Here is a 27,896-nt window from a genome sequence, read left to right on the forward strand (position 1 = left end):
AGTTTTTTAAGACCATACTAATTATTCTAAGCATTAGTCAACTGCTAATTTATATATTGATTGAGAGTGGAAACTAATGCTTTGATAACATAATCTTGATTGATGTAACAAATTGAGCTTCTAAATGGCTCACTTTTAGAGTGATAACAAACTTAGATTAAAAATAATTTTAAAGCATAGGCAAACTTACATCTCGAAACGGTTTCACTTTAGTCTGCATTCGGAAAGGGTATTTACAAAGTTCACAGACTTTGGCATCAGATGCTTTGACCCATTTCTGTAGACAACCTTGATGAACATAAAGAAGGGAACCAGTACAAAGACAGGGAGATATGAGGGGTGAATCACTCTCTCCTTCACAGTGGCATATCCTAGAAAAAATACTTAAATATATAGCTGCACACAAGCCTGACCCTTGCGCGGGTAGTTCTTTGAAGCCGTTTCCTAGGGGAAGAGTCACCTGCCTGCAGCATACTGGAATGTGCACACGGGTATACACAACCCAAAGCTTCAGGTCGCTAATACCTCCCACCTGGAGTATCCACAACAGATAAATACTTATTCAAAACAAATATCATAAGCAAAGAATGCTAGCTAAATTTGTGTCTCCCATCAAAAAAAAAGAAAAAAAAGCCATAAATCAATATCACAATAGAATGTCATAAATCAATACCACAAAGTATACTCAATTATCAAAAAATAAATAAATAAACCTGAAGAAAAAGCGCCTTAGAAAAAAAAATTTACAGAAAGCAAATCAGAAAAATGGAATGTAAAAAAGCAAAACCAATATAAACAAAAAATATATAAAAAATACACAAAAACTCAAAAGATAAACTCAAATTGTTCACATAAAAAAGCTTAAAATACTTTAAGTCAGATGAATAAAAATACTTATATCTAACAGAATTCAAATGTGCAAGTAAAGAGCAATTGGTTGTTAATGCTGCCAAAATTGTTAATAATCCTCAACATCTTAATCAACCTGTTTATTCTAAACAGAACTGTAAAGATGGAAATTCAAGCTGTTGTAGGCTTTGATTACATGGAAGTGGGCTATGTTTTGCTGCTTTATAGTGAACGCTTTCTACATGGACACAATCATGTATTAAGGTGTAACACATATTAAGGTGTAATTCATACCATTTTTGTTTTTCTATTTCTTCTCAACAAATTCATGCAAATTTGAGGAAACTACACAAAAACAAGCAAAACTCCTCTCTCAATCAAACCTGGATTGACCTTACACCCCATGGTTTATTCCTTGCTTGACATTACATTTTGCATATGAAAGTCAGTTACTCTGATGAAATTCCATAAAATGATTTCTATGGATGCAAGGGCATCAAGACTATTTGGGTTTTGCAAGAGTAATAAAATTGTACAAAATAGTAAACAGAGTAACATGTATAAGAGAAACTTTAAGGGAGAGAGGGTTTACAGTTTTTCCAAAGTATAAACCCGCCTGATGCCTTGGAGAAAGGAATACATTTACAGCCTAAATAGCATAATTACCAGGGAAGGTTTTACATCCAATTCATCCTGAGAATGCCACAATGCTGTAATTCCAAGGTCTGACTTCTATTCAAGAATATTGTAATTTGTTAGTCTCCTGTTTTTTAAGAAATTTCAAAAAACATTTGAAGAATCTTATACTTTCTTTTTAAAGATCTTTAAGCTTTTAACTGTTCTATTTCTCTTAGAAATAACTGGTTTTTTTTTACAGACTACCACTAACACAGCAATGTCATCAAGCTCAGATCTTTTTAAGCCTTTGTTCATCTATGTAATCAAGAATTTGATTATGATTGTTAACAGAATAATTTATCACGGCTTTACTACCCAGGATCACTCTAAAAAAAGCTTAAGAAGTAATAAATCCAACAAACTGTTTTATTTCAAGGAAAAATTAAAAGCAACATCTGGAAAAATTCAAAACTAAACAGCCAGAAATCTGAAAGTAGGCCAGTGATACAAGAGTTCCCCAAAATTATTAATACAAGACTTTAGGCTATATTAACTCCTTTAGGTTTCATTTGATAATCAGTCTTTAACTCCTTTGTCTGAAAAATGTTTTTCTATTTCCTCATACGTCTTTAGATATCAGGGAAAGTATCATTAACCTCTTAACACTTCTTAAAAATGCTTAATTTGACCACTGACTGAATGGTAAATAGAAATATACGTCTTTAGATATCAGGGAAAGTATCATTCACCTCTTAACACTTCTTAAAAATGCTTAATTTGACCACTGACTGAATGGTAAATAGAAATATACGTCTTTAGATATCAGGGAAAGTATCATTCACCTCTTATAACACTTCTTAAAAATGCTTAATTTGACCACTGACTGAATGGTAAATAGAAATATATGTCTTTAGATACCAGGGAAAGTATCATTCACCTCTTAACAATTCTTAAAAATGCTTAATTTGACCGCTGACTGAATGGTAAATAGAAATATACGTCTTTAGATATCAGGGAAAGTATCATTCACCTCTTAACACTTCTTAAAAATGCTTAATTTGACCACTGACTGAATGGTAAATAGAAATATACGTCTTTAGATATCAGGGAAAGTATCATTCACCTCTTAACACTTCTTAAAAATGCTTAATTTGACCACTGACTGAATGGTAAATAGAAATATACGTCTTTAGATATCAGGGAAAGTATCATTCACCTCTTAACACTTCTTAAAAATGCTTAATTTGACCACTGACTGAATGGTAAATAGAAATATACGTCTTTAGATATCAGGGAAAGTATCATTCACCTCTTAACACTTCTTAAAAATGCTTAATTTGACCACTGACTGAATGGTAAATAGAAATATACGTCTTTAGATATCAGGGAAAGTATCATTCACCTCTTAACACTTCTTAAAAATGCTTAATTTGACCACTGACTGAATGGTAAAAAGCAAGTAGTATTTCTCATTTGTAAAAAATATGTGCTATTTGCATTTTTCCTTCATTATCAAGTATAAATAACCCCAGACAGCCAGGTTTTGTTGCTATTGTGCATTCCTTTGTTCATTATAAGTAAACTTTTACATCTTATTGTTCTTTTTTTGTGTATTTTTAATTTGTTTTTATTAAAAGCTAAAAAATGTGACTGGTTGCTATGGATTTTCTCTTTATACCAATAATCTAAACAAATTATATATTTAATCTTTACTTAAACATATCTTTATATATCTTAATCAAAATAAATTATATATGTTACATATCTTATTAAATAATTTATCCATCACCATGAACTAAAATTACAAAATTTACCTGCAAGTGTCCTGAAACACTGAATATGCAGATTCATGTAAACTAGTATTCTTAATAGCATACATTCCAACACCTCTTCTCCAGCAATAATTTACCTCTTCAAAAATTGTTCCTCCATTTTAAGATCTGACACCATAACGAAGAAATTCTGCAAAGTAATGAGACATAAATCTACAATGGTGCACTTAAAGACATCAAGCTCAATCCTATAAATTAGTACCAAAGAATGTATAACAAAGCATAGCTCATGATAGGCTTCATTTTATTAATATTTTGATAAATATCAGCAATAAATATTAATAAAATCAGTATTTACATCGAAACCCAGTGGATGACAAAATCAGATCATTACACAGTTGTTATTTATTGCCCCCCATCTTGGATTTTAAAAATACCATTGGGAGTGCCTATTTTTGTATTTTCATTGAAAATTTTCAAAGAAACTACAAATCTGAAACCCCCAGAACTTTTTTTCAAATTGAAAAAAAAAAACCTCCTTGTCTAGGTCAAGGCATTTGAGAAAGTTCCACATGAGAGACAGAAGCTTAAATTGGAATACCAGCAACTAAAAGAAGAAGTCATAGATTGGGCCATGACCTTCTGATGGAGAAAATGCACCTCTAGTTGTGTACACTTTTGATGGCTCACTAGTTTATTCCAACCCTCAACCTGTAAAAAGTATAGTACCCCAGGGCACTTAGCTTGTCCTAACTCTATCCCAATATTATTGCTGGTACCCCTAATTGCACATAAGAAATAAAATAATATTTTATGCTGACAATTCTAAGCTTGCAGGGACAGACAATACTGCTGAAACAAGAGCCTACCTACAGGAAGAGCAGGATAGCATGGCACACTGGTCAGAAAAATGGCTACTAGAGAACAGTGTTGAAAAATGCAAAGTGCTCCACCTTGACCCAAACAACTGTAAACAACAGTGCTCAATTAAAGGACTGTAAACAACAGTGCATTATCAGAGAGGCAATTATTATATTGAATATAAGCATAAAAAAGGAATTACTTTTATTGGGAAATAATATATATATATATATATATATACCATAACTCTATTTCCTAAATTAAAAAGACAACTTTGATATGACATAATATCTTGCTGAAATAATGTGAATCGTATTTTCAAGAATTGGTGAATGAAAACCACAAGTTATTGGTGAATCTTTTTTGATAAAACATAGATAGGTAATAGATCTGTCATATATGCAATCTTCTGAGCCCTAAAAATAAGAATAATACCTTGGAAGTACCTTCCTGGTGGATATGTTTGGCCCTGGATTCATTCCTGAGAGTTTCATTCACATAGCTCCACTACTTTTCAAAATAGCAAAACACCCCTAAATTAGAATTTTACCAAATTTAATTGTACCAGTTTGTTTTTAGTTTGATTGCCTATATATATATGACCTAATATTTCTTTCTTTTTTGCTTTCATTTTTGAAACATTCTAATTCTTGCTGTTGCTTATCATCTAACAGCACAATTCTTTTATGTTCACTTTCATTTTATGGGACATTGCCTATACATGGGGGGGGGGGGCTTGGAATGAATTGCCACAAATTTTAACTTTAACCACAAAATTAGCAACATAAAATTGCCTCTCTTTTTGTTCTAGCATGTTTCCTTCTGGAGAGCTGCCTGAAAATTTTATTTACCTAGCTGAAGAACTTCCAAATAAACCTTAAGTAAAAGTCCCTAAACTAGATTTTTACTCAAATGTAAGTATCAGTATACAGTTGGGGCTGTCAAGAAAGAAACACTATATAAGTCTGAAAATCATTCCTAAAATCACTTAGCTTTACCCTAAACCCCATAGTGTGCAAATATATAGCCCAAATTATGTATTTCCTAAGCATTTCTCTGTTTCTTGATTTTGTTGGTCCTGCTTCTTAGTCATTTAATCTATTTGAACAACAGAGTAAACAATCATGAAACTGCATAATTCATGGGAAGTACATATTTTGAGCTATATATTTCCATATTAGGAGGGGAGGCAGTAAAGTGAAGTATTTTTAAGGATGGTACAAGTAGCTTACTTTAAAGTTTTTTCAGAAACTTATATCATTTCCTTCCCAGCAGCCCCAACTTATTCAGCATGAGCAGTTGAGATACCATTAGTTTGGCACAACATCTAGGATGAAATGTATATCCCATCCAAAATGGCAGTTTATGGTTCTATGACACAGTTTGTGTTGGCTTGCATGATGCATGTAATGGCACCCAATGGTTCTATTAATTATTATGTGATGTAATTACTAAGAATAGTACTATCAAATAAGGCTTTTAAACTGATACTGTTTACAACTTATACTTTCAGTTTAAAACTTATACTTTTAAACTGAGTACTAAGAATAGTACTATCAAATAAGGCTTTTAAACTGATTTATTAAGTCTCACTAATGATTGTTTGTGTTGATTTATCTTGCTCTTCTTTGTAGCCAGGGCTGGATGGACTAAATGCAGGGCCTGATTGGAAATTATTTGCAAGGCCCTCTCTATATATTAAATTTTTAAGTAAAACTCAAATGTAATACATATATATATATATATATATATATATATATATATATATATATATATATATATATATATATATATATATATATATATATATATATATATATATATATATATTTATTTATGTATATAGTACCAGGAGACCAACAGCTATGGCACACGCCTTTAAATATTGATTCTCATTGTCACTTGTCTTGTATCTGTGACTATTGCCCAAGTGGAGCAACAAGTCAAGTTAAATCATCCTCCACTTCTTATATTTTCATGTAACATTAACATAGTTGTTTGTGTCTCACAATTAGTCACAATATTTCTTCCAAGAGATCCATTGGGTTACAAGAGTAATCTAAAATATGCACAAGGTGCTCTTTAGCACCAGGATCTAAAAATTTGACTACATGAATGGGGTTCAAAATTCTATTCAGGGGTTTGTGATGGACATACCACTAAATTGATTATGTGACAAATTTGTCCTGCTACTTTGAAGCTGAAAATAATACAACTATTGATAGTTTGATCTTTGCTTACGCTGAAAGAAGCTAAAGCAAAATAAGAGTTCTTGTTTTGTATGTGTTAGTGGAACTCTTTAGAGAGCAAGTGATGTCCTATAAGAGGCCAAGCTAATTCATTGATGAAATTATGCAGATAGTAATGTAATTAGACCAAGCAGGCACTAACCCTCTAAAATCACTATTGTTGGCTACTTTTCCTACAGAAAAATAGAGGACTCCACAGTGAACATATACAATGTTGAAGGGTCCCAATGGTTTGTAATTAACACTTGTGTAAGGCATCTCTGTAAGTTTCTACTTGGTTTTGTGCCACAGTTTGTTGGTGTCAAAGATTGTGATGGCATTGTTTGTCTAATGTAATATTTCTTTATTTTTTTTGCTTTCATTTTTGAAACATTCTGATTCTTGCTGTTGCCTATCTTTAATAGCAAAATTCTTTATAATAATGATAATAATAATATAATGCAAAACAAATAGGCACTTTCACCATAGTATTTGTCCAGTTCCTGCTTGAATGAGTTTAATGAGTTGGCATTGATGACTTCAAACAGGAGCTTGTTCCAGTGTTGTGTTACTTGGTTCTTGAACACCCAACAGCCAATGTCCTTTTGGAACCTCTTCTCTTGAAACTTGAGGTTGTCACCACGAAGGTTCGTGTGGCTGAAGCTGAGAACATCAGTAGCCTGGATGTTTTCGTAGGCGGCGTAGCAAAGCTTGTATACCTCAATGAGGTCTCCTCGGCGCAATTGATAAGCTAGTGAAGGGAGTTTGAGCTTCCAGAGCCTATCTTTGTAGGATAAATTTCTCAAAGTCAGACAGAACTTTATTATTCGTCTTTGAACTTTTTCAAGAGCTTCAATGTCTTTGTTGTAAAAGGGACGTGTAGTGCAATGACCATATTCAAGGATTGGCCGTACCAAAGCTTTGTAGAGAAGGCTTATCATTTCCAAAAGTGAAGTTGCGCCTTAAAACTCCTGCAACATGATTTGCTTTCCCAATAATGCTGTTGTAGTGGGCCTGGAAGTCAAGGTTGCTGTCAATGACAACTCCCAAGTCGTGCTACTCCTGGCATGATGTGATCGGTAAGTCTCCTAATCTATATTCATAGTGGATAGTAGGTTTCCCTATCGTTAGCTTGTGGCTTTTTTCAATATTGATTTCCATCAGCCAGTTGGACATCCAACTATTGAGCTTGTCAAGGTCCTCTTGCAGAGATTGTGCATCAGCAGCTGTTTTAATTACTTTATACAGCTTGGTGTTGTCTGTGTACAGTAGAATCTCAGAGTTGATACCTTCTACTAGATTATTGAGATACAGGTTAAATAAGAGAGGGCCAAGGACCAAGCCCTGGGGGACACTGCTGATTACCTCTACTTCAAGTGTGCTCAAAACTCCATCTAATGATACTGTTTGAGACCTTTCAATAAGAAACTGTTCAATCCAATCAACTGTGGCTCCCAGGCCAAGGTTGCGGAGTTTGTATAAAAGGCGACGATGAGGTACTTTGTCAAAGGCCTTTTTAAGGTCTATGTAAATGACATCGACTTGATAACCCTTATCTGCATGCATTTTCCAGTTTTCCACTGCCAGAAGAAGCTGTGACTCTGCAGACCTTCTCTTCAAGAACCCAAATTGCTTGCTAGTGATTATCTTTCTTTTGCTCATGTGCTCATGGATGTGGTCAGATATGATAGATTCCAGTATTTTGCAGGTTAGACTGATTGGGCGGTAATTTACAGGATCTTGGCGGTTTCCCTTTTTGTGCAATGGTATCACTGTTGCCTTTTTCCAGATACTAGGGAGTTCATTTGACCATAAGGATTTTTGAAAAATCATCGGTAGAGGCTCTGCAATTAGATCTGCGGTTTCTTTTAACACTCTGGGATGAAGTCTGTCTGGACCTGGCAATTTGCTTATCCATAGGTCTTTGAGTTTCTTCAGGACCACCTGTGGGTCTATCTTGATCCTGGGTGTTTGGTCAGAGACTATGGTTTGCAGGGTTGGTAGTGATGACTGAATAGGTTCCTGGATGAAGACAGTAGTGAAATACATGTTTAATAAATTTGCTTTTTCTGCAGATCTTTCAATCAGGAGTCCAGTCATAGGGTTTTTTAAGCTTGGAATGTCTGGCTTTGCAATGAGTTTAGAATTTATGTGGTTCCAAAACATTCTGGGGTTTGTCTTGATAGATTCTGCAAGGTTTTGCTCTTGCATGCTAGCTGCTTGCCTGGTTTGTCGCCTCACCTTATTTCGTAGCCTTCGGTAGGCTCTTGCTTTGAGAGGGCTCGACTGGTCAGCTACATAATTTTTCCAACAGGCTTGCTTTTTTTTTTATGAGGTCGAAAACAGTGTGTGGTAGGGTTGGTCTTTTATAATGTTTGGGATATGGTACGTGTTCTCCTCAGCCTGAGACATGACCGAGAGGAATTTGGAGTACATTTCCTTACAGTTTCAGTCAAACTGAACTCTTTTCCCCAATCCATGTGCTGAGGTCATTGCGCATTGCAATGGAGTCTGCTCTGTTGTAATTTTTTCTTGGTGTTTTTTTTTGTCTTTTCTGCCATTAGCCAAAACCTGGAAGCCTACTATACAGTGATCAGACTTTCCTGTTGACTGTCATCTTTGACACATTCTAATGCTTGCTTTTGTGTGTCTGCCAACTCCACAGTTGTTTACTCTTCACTTTCATTTTTGACACTTTCTGATTCCCACTGTTGTTTGCAATTCTCACTGCTGCTTATCTTCTAGCTACATATTTCTTTGTTCTTGCCGTCATATATCTTTTAACCACATATCTCTTCATTTTTGTTCTAATTCTTGCTACCACTTATCTTGTCCTCTAGATATTAGGAAACTGCTGAAAATGCCTTTCAAAATTTATATCTTTAGACATGAATAAATGAATTTACATGTTTCTAAGTTTTATTCTATAGATTCTTCTAAAACTGTTTGAAAACTAACTTCCTTGTGTCTTCACTTGCAATTAGCATAATTTTTAAACTATTTAATCTGTCCTGATTCATTGTTGATATCAGACAGTTTTTTATTGACTTTAGCTTGGAAAATGATCTCTCTCTAGAACCAACACTTACTGAATTTGTTAAGAATATTTCACAATTTTGAAAAAAAAGTTCATTTTGATGGCAGTGCAGGCCCAAATTGTTTCAACTGCCCCTTATCCAGTGCAAATAAGATTGCAATGTTTCTGATTGTCTGAATCTATATGCAGCAAACAGCAGCATAACTAGATAGTATGTGTCATACTACCATCCACTGGAAGGTAGTATGAATATATTACTATTAAACAACTTATTCAGAAACTAGTGATATGTTTCTAACCACTTTTCAATAGCTTAACCAGTGTTGATAACTTCTTTGCATGGTTACAAAAATTAAATACCTTTGGGACCCCTTTAAGGGCTCAAGATGCAACTGGCCAGAGAAACAATTATTAAATTATGAAAGATCATAAGAAGAGGCATCAAATGATGTTTTGGTAAATTTTTACCAAATCATATTATTGACTTAGCCTATGAATAAAGTAAACATACCACTTGATGCCTTTTTTTAGGATCTTTCAAAAGATAATAATAATTTTTGTCTGAAATGAATTTTACCCCCACCCCTATATATATCAATTCAGAGTAGCCTATATATTTGCATATTCGGGGGGGGGGGCGTGGAGGCAAATTTTATTTGTGATGTAAATGGGAGGTAAGTTTAAACTTTACCCCCACACCCCTAATATGCAAATATACACCTGAATTGGTATATAGGGGTGGGGGTAAAATTCAGGTAAAATTCTACTTTAGTTACTTTTGGCTATCTTGGAAATGGGTTGGGTTAGGAAAATGAAACTTTCAGGGATGTATGTACATGCTAAGGTTTGTCCCGGGAAGGTACTTTGAAGTACCTGCCTCCACTCATCCCCCCCTCTATATAATGGTAAATTACTGCACATTACTAGTTGTTTTTAACTCATATTTCATCCTATATTACTATCATAAATATAAATCACTGCTTTCCTTACACAACTTCTGCTTTTAACCTTGTTCATTAAAATATATTCCAAAATCCTATTTAAATCCTAAGCCATTTAATTTTCAACCCATGCCGACTTTCTTTATGGTATATGAAACCAGGTTTGTTGTGATGTCACACTTTCCTTATCAGAAACCCTTACCCTTAAGGGTAGCAGGCACATACCAAACAACTCTGTTGATAAGACCATGTAAACTGTATTAATTAGGGAAAGGATTTGAAAACATCAGACTCGACTTCAGAGGACACGTGATTATATCACTGGAAGATGTTTTTGAAATCCCCCGTCCCCCCAAACTCAAAATTTTCCAAAATTCTACTTTAGAAGCTTTTTAAATATTTCAAAATCACTAATAGATAGAGTGCTAAAAACATCAGAATTGACTTCAGAGGACACGTTATATCACGGGAAGAGGTTTTTTAAATCCTCCTTCCCCCCAAACTCAAAATTTTCCAAAATTCTACTTTAGAAGCTTTTTAAATATTTCTAAAGCACTAATAGATAGAGTGCTAAAAACATCAGAATTGACTTCAAAGGACAATTTATATCACGCGAAGATGTATTTTAAATCCCCCTTACCCCCTAACTAAAAATTTTCCAAAATTCTACTTTCGAAGCTTTTTTTAAATATTTCTAAAGAACTAAGACATCGAGCGCTACAAACATCAGAATCATCTTTAGAGGACAAATTATATTACGGGAAGATGTTTTTGAAATCCCTTTTCCCCCCAAACTCAAAATTTTCCAAAATTCTACTTTAGAAGCTTTTAAAATATTTCTAAAGAACTAATAGATAGAGTGCTAAAAACATCAGAATCGACTTTAGAGGACACGTTATATCACGGGAAGAGGTTTTTGAAATCACCCTTCTCCCCAAACTCAAAATTTTGTAAAATTCTACTTTAGAAGCTTTTAAAATATTTCTAAAGTACTAAAAGATACAGTGCTAAAAACATCAGAATCGACTTCAGAGGACACGTTATATCACGGGAAGAGGTTTTTAAAATCCCCCTTCCCCCCAATCTCAAAATTTACAAAAATTATACTTTAGGAGCTTTTAAAATATTTCTAAAGCACTAATAGATAGAGTGCTAAAAACATCAGAATCGACTTCAGAGGACACGTTATATCACGGGAAGAGGTTTTTAAAATCCCCCTTCCCCCCAACTCAAAATTTTCCAAATTTTGACTTTAGAAGCATTTCTAAAGCGCTAAGACATAGAGCGCTACAAACATCAGAATCGTCTTTAGAGGATAAATTATGTTATGGGAAGATATTTTTGAAATCCCCCTTCCCCCCAAACTCAAAATTTTTAAAAATTCTAGTTTAGAAGTTTTTAAAATATTTCTAAAGTACTAATAGATAGAGTGTTAAAAACATCAGAATCGACTTCAGAGAACACGTTATGTCACGGGAAGAGGTTTTTTAAATCCTCCTTCCCCCAAACTCAAAATTTTCCAAAATTTTACTTTCGAAGCTTTTTTAAATATTTCTAAAGCGCTAAGACATAGAGCGCTACAAACATCAGAATCATCTTTAGAGGACAAATTATATTACGGGAAGATGTTTTAGAAATCTCTTTTCCCCCCAAACTCAAAATTTTCGAAAATTCTACTTTAGAAGCTTTTTAAATATTTCTAAAGAACTAATAGATAGAGTGCTAAAAACATCATAATCGACTTCAGAGGACACGTTATATCACGGGAAGAGGTTTTTGAAATCACCCTTCCCCCCAAACTCAAAATTTTCTAAAATTCTACTTTAGAAGCTTTTAAAATATTTCTAAAATACTAAAAGATAGAGTGCTAAAAACATCAGAATCGACTTCAGAGGACACGGTATATCACGGGAAGAGGTTTTTCAAATCCCCCTTCCCCCCAAACTCGAAATTTTCTAAAATTCTACTTTAGGAGCTTTTAAAATATTTCTAAAGCACTAATAGATAGAGTGCTAAAAACATCAGAATCAACTTCTGAGGACACGTTATGTCATGGGAAGAGGTTTTTGAAATCCCCCTTCCCCCCAAACTCAAAATTTTCTAAAATTCTACTTTAGAAGCTTTTTAAATCAAACAGTTCATGGTAACAAACTGTAAGTAAGGAGCAACCCGGCTCAATGGTAACCGAAACTCTAGAAAACGAGTTTTTGATACCAATAGATATATCAAAAGAATCAGATTTCAATGCTGATTTCAAATATATAATTTTCATGAAGTTTACTGCTACCCATCAAAAGTTACGCGCCTGAGAAAATTTGGCTGATTTTCAAAAAAGGGGGAAAGACCCCCTAAAAGTTATAGAACCTTAATGAAAATCACACCATCATATTCAGCGTATCAGAGAACCCTACTGTAGAGGTTTCAAGCTCCTGTCTACAAAAATGTGGAATTTTCCATTTTTTGCCAGAAGAAAGATCACAGATGCGTGTTTATGTGTTTGTTTGTTTTTTTTTTTTTTTCCCCAGGGGTGATCGTATCAACCCAGTGGTCCTAGAATATTGTGGGAGGGCTCATTGGAACGGAAATTAAAAGTTCCAGTGCCCTTTTTAAGTGACCAAAAAAAATGGAGGGCAACTAGGCCCCCTCCCACACTTATTTTTTCCCAATGTCACCCGATCAAAATTTTGAGATAGCCATTTTGTTCAGCATGGTCAAAAATATAATAATTATGTCTTTTAGGATTACTTAATCCCCCGATGTTCCCTGTGGGTGGGATAAAAGTTATTAACTTTACCAATTTTTAAAATTTTTATTGGTTTATTGGGATTTATACCTATGTTTTCTGGTGGTTTTTTTTCTGGTATTGGTTGGTAAGGGGGGGTCATGAGTTATAGTGGAGGATTTGTTGATAAAGAACTTGTTCAGGGGGGAGGGAAAATTGCCATGAAGGGGGTGCCAGAATTGCTTGCATTATTTATTGGTTATTTGGACGTATACAACCATTTTCAGGAAGGATTTTTTCTGGAGGGGGGGGGCTAGAGGAGGGGGTTACTCTGGAGAATATTTCCGTGGAGGATGTTTCTTTGGGGTAGGGGACATTTCTATGAAGGGGGCGCCGGATTTCCAAGCATTATTTAAAAAAACGATCAGAAATTAAATTAAAAAAAAACAAGTTTTTTCAACTGAAATGTAAGAAGGAATATTAGAACTTAAAACGAACAGAAATTATAACGTATTTGAGAGGGTTCTCCCCAAAGTCAATACCTCGCTTTTTACGCTACAGTTTTTTTTAGTGCTTTCAAAAGAGCTATCTATTCTAATTAAATGGCCTTTGTGATTCAGGGGTTTGTGAATCAAAATGTTTTTTAACTTTTAATGTAAAGAGCGTGGTATTGACTAAGGGGAGAACCCCCTCATATACGTAATAACAAATACGTAATAAAAAAAACAATAAAAAAACAAGCGATTCGGCTCAATAGTAATCAAAACTTTTAAAAACGGAATTTTGATGTCAATAAATGTATCAAAAGAATGTGTTTATAATGCTGATTCTAAATATATAAATTTTATTAAGTTTAGTATTACTCATCAAAGGCCAGGAGCCTGAGAAAATTTACTGTAGGGGAAACATCCCCTACAAGTGAAAGAATTTTAATGGAAATCACACCGTCAGATTCAGCGTATCAGAAAACCCTATTACATAGGTTTCAAGCTCATATCTGCAAAATTCTGCAACTTTGTATTTTTTGCCAGAAGAAAAATATACGAATATAGAAGTTAGTTACGTAAGTTAATTTGTAAAAACATCCATTTAGCAAAAGAAAAGTAAAATTTTTATGCAAATAAAAGCTGCATTAACTAAAAAACGATCAGAAATTAAATAAAAAAAACAAGTTTTTTAAACTGAAAGTAAGGAGCGACATTAAAACTTAAAACAAACAGAAATTATTCAGTATATGAAAGGGCTGTCCCCTCTCAACGCCTCGCTCTTTACGCTAAAGTTTTTTATTGTTTTAAAAAATAAAGTTGTGAGACAGAGTCAAACTTTAGCGTAAAGAGCAAGGCGTTGAGGAGGGCCCTTTCATATACTGAATAATTTCTGTTTGTTTTAAGTTTTAATGTCGCTCCTTACTTTCAGTTTAAAAAACTTGTTTTTTTTTATTAAATATTTCTAAAGCGCTAAGACATAGAGTTCTAAAAACATCAGAATCGACTTCAGAGGACACGTTATATCACGGGAAGAAGTTTTTTAAATCCTCCTTCCCCCCAAACTCAAAATTTTCCAAAATTCTACTTTAGAAGCTTTTAAAATATTTCTAAAGCACCAATGGATAGAGTGCTAAAAACATCAGAATCGACTTCAGAGGACAAATTATGTTACGGGAAGATGTTTTCGAAATCCCCCTTCCCCCAAGCTCAAAATTTTCTAAAATTCTACTTTAGGAGCTTTTTAAGTATTTCTAAAGCACTAAGACATAGAGCGCTAAAAACATCAGAATCGACTTCAGAGGACACATTATATCACGGGAAGAGGTTTTTAAAATCCCCCTTCCCCCAAACTCAAAATTTCCCAAATTTTTACTTTAGAAGCTTTTTAAAATATTTCTAAAGTGCTAAGACATAGAGTGCTACAAACATCAGAATCATCTTTAGAGGACAAATTATATTACGGAAGATGTTTTTGAAATCCCCTTTCCCCCGAAACTCAAAATTTTCCAAAATTCTACTTTAGAAGCTTTTAAAATATCTCTAAAGCACGAGTAGATATTTCTAAAAACATCAGAATCGACTTAAAAGTTCACGCTATATCACAAGTATAGTCTTTTGAAATCCCCCGCCCCCCAAAATTAAAAATTTTCCGACATTCTACTTCAGAAACATTTAAGATATGTATATGGCGCTAATAGATTGGGTGCTAAAAACATCAGAATTGACGAGGATATTTACATCTGTTAAGAAGCAACTATTTCAAATGCAGGAAAAATGCATATTAAGTTGACCTATCTTTCAATATATTTATAACCCAACTCACTGTTATCTTTGTTCGACTATTCCTGCTGTTTAACAATGAAACAATTAATTAAAGCTGCAATAGATATTACAAGTTACAGCTTCAATCTGTAAATGACAATTATTGAGATATGTCTTGCAATTTTTGTCAAATAAATTTCTGTGGTGGTATTGTTCAATTTTCTACTGTTAAGGCAGTCTTAGAGTTGTATTTTAACCATGGCATGTTATTGAGAAGCAGGAATTGCGATATTTGTGACCAGATTTGCGTAAAATATAGAAATTCGTTCCGTTGCCAGAAGTCTAGGCTTATACCTATCCAAGGTGGCCGTGAATATTCTCAGGTAAAGTGTAATTTTTCAAAATCGATCTATAACAAAACATGGATGTCTTGTTCACACCTTTCTGAGCTAAAAAATTTCCTTTTTTTGATGATTTGGCTTCAAATACCGCCTCCAAGGGAGGATTTCATGATCAACAATGTTACTTGTTGTAAACAAACCTTTGTGGATTGGAGCCGGTTCTGCAGAGAGGTTTGTATGTACATATGTCATTCAAACTTTGATCCTTTGGGAGGAGAAGGAGTCAGTGTTGATACAGATGAAGCCCAATTTGGGAAGCATAAATATAATAGTGGTCAGACTGTCAAGGGTAAATGGGTATTTTGTGGAACAGAGCAAGGAACTGGTAATTCATTCATGGTTTCTGTGCCAGATAGAAGTAGTGTCACGTTGTTGGGAATTATCCAAAACCGAATCCTGCCAGGGACAACAATTATCAGTGACTGTTGGAGGGCCTACAATTGTCTGGCTAGCCAGGGCTATCAGCATTTACATGTCAACCACAGCATAAATTTTGTTGACCCTGCAACAGGTGCTCACACACAAAACATCAAAAGACACTGGCATGACGTTCAAGAAAATATACCCAGATACTGCAGAAGAGAAGAACACATGGAAGGATATCTGGCAGAGCACTATTTCAAAAAAAAAAAAACCAATCTCCTCGAGAATGCACCATTTCATGAAATATATATTGGAGCTTTATAACCCCAACTAATTTGTTTTTATGGGTATTATTTACTAATTAATGTTTAAAATGTTGTAACAGAAAATTTGGCAATTTACAGTATCTAACCCCATTTGTTCTAAAAGCAATTCAAATGTTTTTGTCCAAATAGTTTAGTGTAGCAATCTTCATTCTTGAAGCTACGAGATGTTATTAAAGTGTAAATAGGGAGGGGGCAGAAGTACATATTTGACTATAGAATAATCGGTACTTTTGCATTATAAATAACCCACCACTATACACAAAAGAAGTTAAGTTTGGTTACTGCTAATAAAATAAAATAAAATAGGATCAAAATATAATACTTTAGAAACAAGTGTGGCCTAAATAGTTGCCCAGTAGGGGGTGGGGGGTAAAGCATAGCATATATTAAATACATAACCTAACCCAGGTACCTTTTTCCCTCCCTAAACCCAAAAAAACAACAGTTTAAATATTGTAAACGCAATAAGAAATCACGCTTTGCGATCCATTTGTCTAACAAAAACCCGTTTGTCCGGTGTCCTTGTACAGTCTATAGTGGTGGGTTATTTATAATGCACAAGTACTGAATAATCTATATTCATTTTGATTATTTTTTTGGAAACCCCTTAACTTTTGATAGCAGGGGGAGGGCGGGGGCGGTGGTCAGCAACCTGCTTGCGGTGCCCCTGCTTATACTAATCTAAGCTGACCATTTTGTTGCAACGTGTTGCACCAGAATACTACTCTAAAATCTGGTTGATAAATTGCCTGTCTAAAAAATTTGTCTGAGTTTTGTAAAAGGGGGAAACAACCCCTAAAATTAAAAGATTTTAATAAAACTCATACCATCAAATTTGTGGTTCTTGGCAAATACCCGCCAGAAAATCCCCCCCAGAAAATACCTCCTCGCAGAAAATACCCCCCCCCACGGGAAATACCCTCACGGAAAATCCTCCCTCCCACCAAAAAAATACCCCCTTATATATAATAAATTTAAATTTCTTTATTATAATAAAGAAATTTATTTCACAAAAATTGCAAGACATATCTCAATAATTGTCATTTACAGACCAAAGCTGTAACTCATAATATCTATTGCAGCTTTAATTAATTGTTTCATTGTTAAACAGCAGGAATAGTCAAACAAAGATAACAGTGAATTGGGTTATAAATATATTGAAAAGATAGGTCAACTTAGTATGTGTTTTTCCTGCATTTGAAATAGTCACTTCTTAACAGATGTAAATATCCACATTGATTCTGATGTTTTTAGCACTCAATCTATTAGTGCTTTAGAAATATTTTAAAAGCTTCTAAAGTAGAATTTTGGAAAATTTTGAGTTTGGGGGGAAGGGGGATTTTCAAAACCTATTTCCGTGATATAATATGTCCACTGAAGTTGATTCTGAGGTTTTTAGCACTCTATGTCTTAGAGCTTTAGAAATATTTGAAAAGCTCCTAAAGTAGAATTTTAAAAAATTTTGAGTTTGGGGGGAAGGGTGATTTAAAAAGCCTCTTCCCGTTAAATAACGTGTCCTCTGAAGTTGATTCTGATGTTTTTAAAGCTGTATCTATTAGTGCTTTAGAAATATTTAAAAAGCTTCTAAAGTAGAATTTTGGAAATTTTTGAGTTTGGGGGGGAAGGGGAATTTTAAAAACATCTTCCCCTGATACAACGTGTCCTCTGAAGTTGATTCTGATGTTTTTAGCACTCTATCTATTATTAATTTAGAAATATTTAAAAAGCTTCTAATGTAGAATTTTGGAAAATTTTGAGTTTGGGGGGAAGGAGGATTTCAAAAACCTCTTCCCTTGATATAACGTGTCATCTTAAGTCGATTATTATGTTTTTAGCACTCTATGTCTTATTGATATAGAAGTATTTTAAAAGCTTCTAAAGTAGAATTTTGAGTTTGGGGGGAAGGAGGATTTCAAAAACCTCTTCCCGTGATATAACATGTCCTCTGAAGTCAATTCTGATGTTTTCAAATTCTTTCCCTAATTAATACAGTTTAAATGGTCTTATCAACAGAGTTGTTTGGCATGTGCCTGCTACCCTTAAGGGTAAGGGTTTCTGATAAGGAAAGTGTGACATCACAACAAACCTGGTTTCATATACCATAAAGAAAGTCGGCATGGGTTGAAAATTAAATGGCTTAGGATTTAAATAGGATTTTGGAATATATTTTAATGAACAAGGTTAAAGCAGAAGTTGTGTAAGGTAAGCAGTGATTTATATTTATGATAGTAATATAGGATGAAATATGAGTTAAAAACAACTAGTATTGTGCAGTAATTTACCATTAGGCTATATAGAGGGGAGGGGGATGAGTGGAGGTAGGTACTTCAAGTAACTTCCTGGGACAAACCTTAGCATGTACATCCATCCCTGAAAGTTTCATTTTCCTAACCCAACCCCTTTCCAAGATAGCCAAAAGTAACTAAAGTAGAATTTTACCAAAATTCATTTCTGACAAAAATGATTATTATATTTGGAAAGAGCATAAAAATCAAGTGGTATATTCACTTTATTTGTAAGTCAATAATATGATTTGGTAAAAAATTTATTGATGTTTTCACTTTCATCTTAGCTAAATTATATGGCCTACCAGAAGTTTATCCCTAAATTTCCATATAGGCTATATAGCCTATGTATTCCTAAACAAAAATTCAATCTCTTCAAAACTAGAAAAATATATGCAAAGAATAAAATGATAGCAATTGTGAAATGTAAAACACTTTTAGAGTTTTGTAAATAAGATATTTAAAATTGAGTACACATTAGGCTACTAATGTTGTTTGTCAGTAGTCTTATAGCTGACAAGTTACTGGGTAAGTCTTTGGTGTTACCGTTTATGGATTCTGTCCAGGGAACTTAATATTAAGCAGATAAGATGGATAAGGGATGCTCCAATGTACTAAATAGGTTAGCCACTTAGCCAATGCTAGATCCAATTTTTCAATTGGTAGTAAATAGTTAGATAGGCTCCCCAATAGAGAAGAACAAGAGAAGGCAATTTAAAACGGCCAAACTAAATCGTACTTTCATTGCTAGTAAGTCATATCTTTTGTCTTGGGTGAGTATCCAAGAATGAGGAATATCTTTTGTTTCTGTTTTCTTCTATTTCTTCTTAATTCTATTTCTTCTATTTCAACTGGAGCAAGATGCAATTTCTTCTCGAATCAGATCGAGAACCTCTGGAATAACCTCAAGGAGGACACTGTTGCTGCTGAATCAACAGATGCTTTCAAACGCCATCTGGATGCTGAGTGGAAAAATACACCATGGAAGTTTGACTGGGAAGCACCAGAATCTTCCACCAGAACTTAACCAACTACAACAGTCATCATAAGGAGTGATTCAACAGGATCAAAAGTCCTTATTTCACTCCAAGCTGTGATTTAAGGTAATTAAATTAATCGTAGTGGTATTAAGGCACTTTACATATACATACGACCAACTTTTTGAGTGATTGAATATTGACGCCCAAAAAGAATATCTTTGCTCGAAAAGACTAAAGCTAAGAAAATTGCGTGTAGGCAATTCTCTTACTCTTCATTAAGAATCACTCTCGCTTCATTTAAGAATTACTATAACGTATTCTATTGCCATTAAACATTTAAAAACTGCCTTCAAGTTTTTTTAATAAGCTTGAAATAAAAGTAAACATTCCTCTCCAACCATCGTCATCTTGTTTCCTCTCTCGATGCGTTTCCTATTAATTTTCAATTAAATTGTGAATTTTTTCAGATTACATCTCAGTGTTATTTAGCAAATTTTGAAACTGTTTAAGCAAAGGCACAGGGGTATCCACATTTCCAAATAAGGCAACCATATGGGCTCAAGGATTCAAGATTTTCTGACGTCAAATTATTATGGCTTATACGTTCACTCACTTTTAAGCACACTTTTACGAAAAACTTTAAACAGATCACTAGGATAGAATGAGTCTTTCGAGTGCTCAATGAGCATCTGTTGTGCCTGCTTTTCATGTGGTAAAGCAGAATTAGCCTCAAATTTATGCGACAAAACGCAAGAAGATGAAGTACGACCACAGTTTATATAATTATCCAGTATGATCATTCCCTATCTCACCCATTATAAAAACCCGGACAGGGGTGCGAGTACTCCACAGTAGGTGAGGCTTAGTTAAAAAAAGAAGTAGGTGAGGTAAGAAAAACTAAGTACATTGGAAGTAGATTTAGTCTTCCATTAGATCTTGACCTGTCAAGACGTCTTGTTTTGAAATAAATGACGCTCGTGATTTTTAAGTGAAGACGCGAGATCAGCCTTGTGAACTTTTCTTTAGCAAGTACCAGTGCTAATCCTGGCTTAGGCGACCAGGTTTTAGTTGAAGATATAGTTTCCAGTTCAAGGTTTGTCTTTTTTTTATTCCTTAACCTAGAATGTCCCATCCTTGTAATGAATGCTACAGAAAATGTGGAACTGGGTCTTTCCAGTGTTCTAAGTGCAATGCTTGGTTGCATCCTGCTTGTGTTGGCACAACAACAAGTAATAGCCTTAAAAAGCCTAATTGGCTATGCATACAATGCCAAACGTCGATGGTTGAAAATAACGTGATTAATACCATCGCTAAAAAACCAGAAGTGGTTCAACCAATCGATCCCCTGTTATTTCGGATGAAGAAAATTCATCCATCTCCAACGAAAATCAACTTAAAATGATCGTTCGAAGTGGTATTACAAAACCCCCTACTATACCTTGTGCTTCGAGTAATGTCAACAACAGTTCTGATGGATCGATTGATTCTACAAAAATAACTACAGCCCATCATTCCCAAATTTCCCCCCAAATCTATGGTTCCAGTAAAGGTGAATCGGCAAGCATTGCAGAAACGGCTAGTGTCTTCGAGCACCATGCCTGTGAAGATTGCATAAAAAAAGACGCGGAAATCGTCAATTTCAGGAAACGGATTACTAATCTTGAATTTCTTTATGATAGTTTATCCGATCTTTATGAACGTCAGAAAAGTGATCTTTTCAAGGACAATGAGATCAAAATGTTAAAAGTCAGTTTTCAGCTAGCAATTGTTGATGCTAAACATGCATTCAAATCCTCTACGTCGCCTAGTCTTTCTCCTTCAGCTGATACTTCTAATTTAAATATGCATTATCCAAATTCTTCAAGTTGCGTAAAAACTGTAAAACCCTTTGAATCTGAAAACTTCAATATATGTAATCAAACAAGTGCTAGTGAACTTACTTCGGCATAGTTTTTTCAAGGGATTAAAAAGGTTACACAAACTAATCATTCTGACCCTGTTTTAACTGAAGATAATTTATTCTTGAAATCCAGTGGTAATGACACATCTTTAAAGATTGACAATAATGTTGAACTTACAAGCGGTAATTATCACCCAATGCAATCATATATTCAAAAAAATGAGTTCAGTGATCTTAAGTGTAATCAACCGAATGTGTGCTTTAGTTTTTTAGACAGTAGATACATGTCTAGTAATTGTAAATATCTACACATTTGTAAGTTTCATGTTTTTAGCCGTTGTATGAATAATTTTTGCAAATACCCCCATGTTGATATCTGCAAACGCTTTTCAAGTGGAAGATGCTTTGGCTGTGCAAAACATCATATCAAATTGCCCATTAAGAGTCGTAGTAGGTTCCACAAAACTGAACCACAAAACCAACGTTTTTTAGGGCAACGCCGAAAGTATTCACGCCCGCCCCCTCCCCTAGGTCGTGTTCCATTCAACTTTCAGTCTTATCCCCCTGCATACCCGATACAGCGCAGTATACCTCAGGAGCCCATCCCTCGAAACAATCCTCCGCCCCATGTACTTACGCCTGCCCAGTCAGTCCAACCCCCACAATCACTTTTCTCAATTCGGACCATCCCCAACCCCCCCCCCTTACTCATTTTCTTCCCAAAAATCCCCTTCCTTTCGACTCCGTTCTTCTCCGTGCGTCCAAGAAGTTACCGACCGGTTCTGGACTCCACCCGTTATTTGCCGAAACAAACCCAACCCCCCCCCTCTCAGTCACCCCCCACCTTACTTCCCTCCCTCAGCATCATCTTGCCCCCCCCCAACCCCCATATAAAGATCACTCCCAATTTGACTTATTCCCAGATCACCAGGAAACCTTTCTCCCTTCCCTTGCACTTTATCCCCCCTGGCTACCCTACCAGTATGACTCTGGTTTAAGAGTAAGCAGGCAGAATGATCCACAGTTAACACATCCAAGCAAAATTTCTAAAACTTCAAATACTAAGACGAATTCCACCGCAGTTCCATCCCAACTTAATAATATTCCCATAATTTGTTCGCTGTCCTCCTTTTCTCTCAATCCCGGTCCAGTCCTGCCCTTTAATAATGCCTCAAAACCACACCCTTACCCACAGCACCCTTCTCACAAACTTCAACCCCAAATAACACCATCCCGAATTGAAAAAAAATCCCAATACCCAAATCGGTTTAAATTTCCAACTTTCCTACTTACCAATGCTGAGAGCCTGAATTTTGACAAAATTACCGAACTCGAGGGTATCTCTGAAATTCATAAAATTAATATTATTGCTGTGACAGAGGTTCAGTCCCAGAACCCAGATATCCTAAAAATTAGCAATTATACTCAATTTATAAAACTTCGCCCTCCCGATCACCCTCTCGGGAAAAAAGGGGGTGGTATATTATTTTTTGTCCGAGATAACCTCCAACCTAAGCTCATCCCCACCCCCAACTTATCAGATGATGATGAAATTTTATGGCTGAGCCTTCGACCGAAAGTACTTCCCCGCCCTTTCAATTTAATTGTATCCGCCGTCTTTTATCATTCCCCTAACCACTGTATTGACCAGAAACGCAAATTTATCCAACAATTTCTTATAAGTGCTGACTTTGTGTTATCAAAGTATCTGAACGCTGGTATTTGCTTACTTGGTGATGCGAATGACCTGAGGATAGACTCTATCTGCACCTCTCTTAATATTAAACAACTGGTTAAAATATCTACAACAAAAGGTAACACCTCTCTGGATGTTATTTGTTCAAACATGAGTAAGTTTTATAACTCCCCGCAAGCACTGCCACCACTAGGAGGCAGTTACCACTATTGTCTTCTTTTTCTCCCTCCTCAGCCATTGAACATTCCTTTACTACCTCCATTGGGGTTTGCCGTCCCCTCAGTGACGCAGGACTTTTTTCTTTTGGATCATGGCTGACCAGTGAAAGTTGGTCAGACCTTTATAATTCTAATAACCTTGATGGCACAATTTTGATTTTTCAAAAAAAACTAATTGATTCCAATTCATTATGTTTCCCAGAAAAAAAAATCAAAAAGGGCTCCAGTGATAGACCTTACATAAATAATCACATAAAAATATTAATCCGCACGAAAATAAGCTTATTTAAGAGGGGTAATTTAGCTGAAGCAAATAAGTTAAGAAAGGAATTAAAAAGTCAAATTAGAAAAGCTGCCTGAGCCTATTATTAAAATAAAATTAAATACTTGTGCCATGATAAACCAAAGAACTGGTACTCTGAAATTAAAAAACTTACCGGCAAGAGTCAAGAACAACTAAATTTTAATATAAATGAACCTCCAAACACCACAGCTAATAACCTCAATAAGTTTTTGGCTTCTATTGTCCAGAGTCTCCCACCACTATCTTACGAATTTCCAGATATTCCTGTTCCTTTTTCACTCCCACATATTTCTCCACTTGATGTTGTAAAAAAAATTGAAAAACTAAAACGATCAAGCATTTGCCCTTTAGATATTCCTGTTCCTCTGATTAAAGCTTTCAGTGATTACCTCTCAAAACCCCTATCCACCCTATTTAATTAAATTACCGAATCTGGACAGTTCCCTCAATATTGGAAACAAGGCTTTATTACCCCAATCAAAAAGAAAAATGGGAAGCCTGGTTTTGATGTCATTCGTCCTATTACCCTTACCTCGATTTTTTCAAAATTGTATGAAAGTTTTCCCGCAGACTGGCTTAAGATGAAAGTCCTCCCCCTCATTGATCTTAGACAGTTTGGTAATCTTAAATCCACGTCAACCTTTCATTACCTGATCCATCTTGTGGATACCATGGGTAAACTACTTGAAAAACCTAACACTTGGCTTAATCTATTTTTTATTGATCTTCAAAAAGCCTTCGATTTGATTAACCACAATTTACTCATAGATAAACTTATAAATGAATTCCACATTGAAACTTTCCTTGTTAAGCTTGTTGCCTCTTTTCTTTCTAATAGATCTCAAGCAGTTAAATATTTAAATTGTTTCTCAGATTATCTCACCATATTTAATGGCATTCCTCAAGGGAATATTCTAGGCCCTCTCTTTTTTTCACTTATGATTAATAACCTTTCAGCCCTTTACAACAATAGATGGAAATTTGTCGATGACTTGACAGTTTTAGAGTTACGTCATAAAAACATCTTTAGCAACCCAATGGGCATACTCCAAGATATTGCCTGTGAGGCCTCGTCCCTTGAAATGACTGTTAACCCTTCTAAATCCGCAATAGTCTCAGTAAGTTTCCTTAAATCCCCTCCCCTTTTTCTTGCTCCTATACCTCCTGAAACTTCTGTCACATCTCTTAAACTCCTTGGTGTTACAATTTCTTCTAATTTGAAGTGGGATGCCCATATAAACAATATCCTACGACAAGCAAACTCCTCGCTTTCCCTCCTTAAACTTTTAAATAAATTCAGTTGCCCCCAATCACATTTAATACAAGTATAGATTTCTTTTGTGCATCCCATATTAGAGTACGCTTGTCGTGTGTGGCACCCTGGCCTCTCTAATGAAGCAACACGACAAATTGAAAATGTCCAAAAGAGAGCTCTAAGAATTATTTTTAAAGAGGGCAAGATACCGTATTGGTATTTGTTAAATATTTCAAACCTAGAGACCCTCGAGAGACGAAGAAATAATTTGTGCCTCCGTTTTGCAAAAATGCCATAACAAACCCTCGGACGGCAAGTATTTTCCCCAAACGTCACTCCCCATCCAGATTACGGCAGCCTCGAGCTGTTTCTGAGCCCCTCCCTGTTTTGTCCCCCATCCACTGCGTTAATTCCAAATACGAAAAAAATTTTGCCCCCTTTATTACAGGAAAAATGAATAAAATGTCCCAATAGCTTCTTTTTTTTTCTTTGTTTCCCCCCCCCCCCTTTTTGACAAGTTTTTATTTTTTAACTCTTTTATTGACTTACTGTAGTTGGATTATTGACACTTTCTTAGTGTCTCTTTTAATTCATATGCATTTATGTCTCGCTCTTTTTTTTCTGTGTCTATGCGTTTATCCCCCCCTCCCTTTTTTTATGTCCGTTTTAATTCTTTTTCTGATTTGCATTTGTGTAAGTTTCGTTTGACAAGTTTTTATCTTTTTAACTTTCTAATTGACTTTTTAAAGTTTTAATTATTGACTGCTAAATGATTGTTCATTATGATTTTTCTATTTTATTGTTGTTTGTTGCATTTTTGCCAGTTTTAGTGCAACCATTTATATTGTCGACTCCGAAGTCCGAATTCGGCCCTTTGTGGGCTTGTGATAGTGATCTTTTTGAAATAAATATCTTATCTTGTCTCATATCTTATCTTGTCTCCTAAGTAGAAATTGTTTCACAAATAACTAGACAATACATGGCTAGATAAAGATTATTCTGTAAAAAAAGATAATAATAAAAAAATACGGTAGCAGCATGCGTCTCCCTCTAAAATTTGTCCTTGCTAGACAGATTCCACAGATAGTGGGACCCCTGTAGTTCACCCTGAGTCTTGCTCTTATTATGGATTTTTGGTAATGATGACAAATCAAAACGGATCTACATGACCAAAAAGGATCTCTATACTAAAGATAAATATAACATCATTTTGGTCTGTTCTACAATATTATTTTAACTTTATTTGCCGAGATTAGAGGCAAAGTACCATTCCATTCACGAGCAATAAGGAACCGGTGAAGTTGGTGGTATGTAAAATTTTTGAAGCTGGTTAAAAGATACTTTTCAGATCTTTGACTTTGGTATGCAGTACAAGCTTTAAGATATAACAGAATAAGATCAGATATGAGACTAGCTAAGCTCTATGAGATGATATTGAGCGGACAAACAGGACTTCTAAGGGTCAAAATCTACTGTCTGTGAACAGGGGCGTAACTTGCTATGGGGCGGGGAGAGGAACTCCCACTTCCAGACCCAAGTTTACTTGTACTTTAGCCTACTGAAGAAACTTTACGCTTATTGTGTCAGAGGCCGTTCGGTAAAGGTAACTAAAGCTTTCTTTCTGATCGTCCACATCGGGTTGTTTTTGACAGTTTCCCCTCCCTCGAATATTCAATAAAGACAGGCGTACCCAGGATGGTATATTAAAACCTATACTTCACATTCTTCATATAAATCACATTGGAGATAGCCTTGCAAACCCGCTGCATCACTTTGCTGATGGAACCAAAGCTTATTTATCATCGTGAAACGCGATGATCCAATCAAATCCTCCCTGCCACTACAGACAGATCTTTTGGAAATTGTAAAGCAGTCTGATGCCTGGATGGTCAGATTCAATACATTGAAAATAAAAAGGCTTATGATCTTTTCATCAAAAGTATCACGCATAGACACCAGCTTCATCTTCTTGAACATAGCTATAGAAAAAGTCGAAGAAATTCATCTCCTTGGAATCCACTTCTCCAGATATACTTCTTCGAATACCCACTTTGATCTCGTAAAACCATCCTGCGCATGAAAGCTGGGATAACCCTTCGTTGTGAAAACCTTCTACCACTCAGCTTGATCATCCCACTTTACAAGTTTTGTATCAGACCCATTGCCGAGTATGGATGCCCGCTGCATACTATCACTCCGAAAAAATTGCTGGCATCCCTCCAAAAGATCCACAATAGGGCAGGTCTAGTTGTTCTCCACGACTCTCTCCAGTCTCTTAGTGAGAGGATTGATATAGCATCAATGGCTGTTTTCTACAAGTACTTAATTTCACCTCCTTCTCTAGAGTTTTCTCGTATTTTGCTTCCAATTTTGAATGAATAAGATAGACATGAAGACACACTGCTCGGCCGAAGTATCTTGAGCATGGCAAGCTGAGAACAGAATTGGTTGAAGAGCAGCTTCATCCAACGTTGCACTTCGATCTGGAATGATCCTTTTGAGAAAGTTATCCCCGAAAGTTATCTCAATAAGAGACCAGCGGCAAATAAGATATTTAGTTGTAACTGGCGCCGGGAATTTAGGAATAAAAAAAAACTGAAAAACAAATGCTCTTTAGTATTTAGCATTATGAATCTGCTGTATTTGATTTAATTCCTTTCTAACGTTTCAAGCAAATCATCAAAGGCTCCGAAGCTTCTTCTTTTTCTTTTATTTGTGCAGTAGCACACCGAGTCACACAAACTAGTCAATAATACTTTCTAGTTTTGATTTCTTTTAGAAGGCTGAAAGTTTTTTGTGCCCCATTAACGTTCTTATACTATAGACACGTTTCAAAAAATTTGTAATTTCAACTTGGAAAGAGAACCTTTTTGAGAATATATGACAGCTGC

At 35.2% G+C, this 27,896-nt stretch overlaps 1 long non-coding RNA gene across 1 annotated transcript; it reads right to left on the bottom strand.

The window, feature by feature from the left end:
- Window positions 1-196: 196 nt before the first annotated feature.
- On the bottom strand, window positions 197-19,455 carry LOC148938969 (uncharacterized). The gene is made up of 3 exons (XR_016143587.1): window positions 19,392-19,455; window positions 3,282-3,429; window positions 197-371 (listed from the first exon to the last, which is right to left on the bottom strand). It is a non-coding gene; the product is annotated as an uncharacterized LOC148938969 (long non-coding RNA).
- Between the last annotated feature and the right edge of the window lie 8,441 nt (window positions 19,456-27,896).

Source organism: Artemia sp. Qi Xiang Cuo, unplaced genomic scaffold (genome assembly GCF_049724085.1).
Source record: "Artemia sp. Qi Xiang Cuo unplaced genomic scaffold, ASM4972408v1 HiC_scaffold_23, whole genome shotgun sequence".
NCBI lineage: Eukaryota > Metazoa > Arthropoda > Branchiopoda > Anostraca > Artemiidae > Artemia > Artemia sp. Qi Xiang Cuo.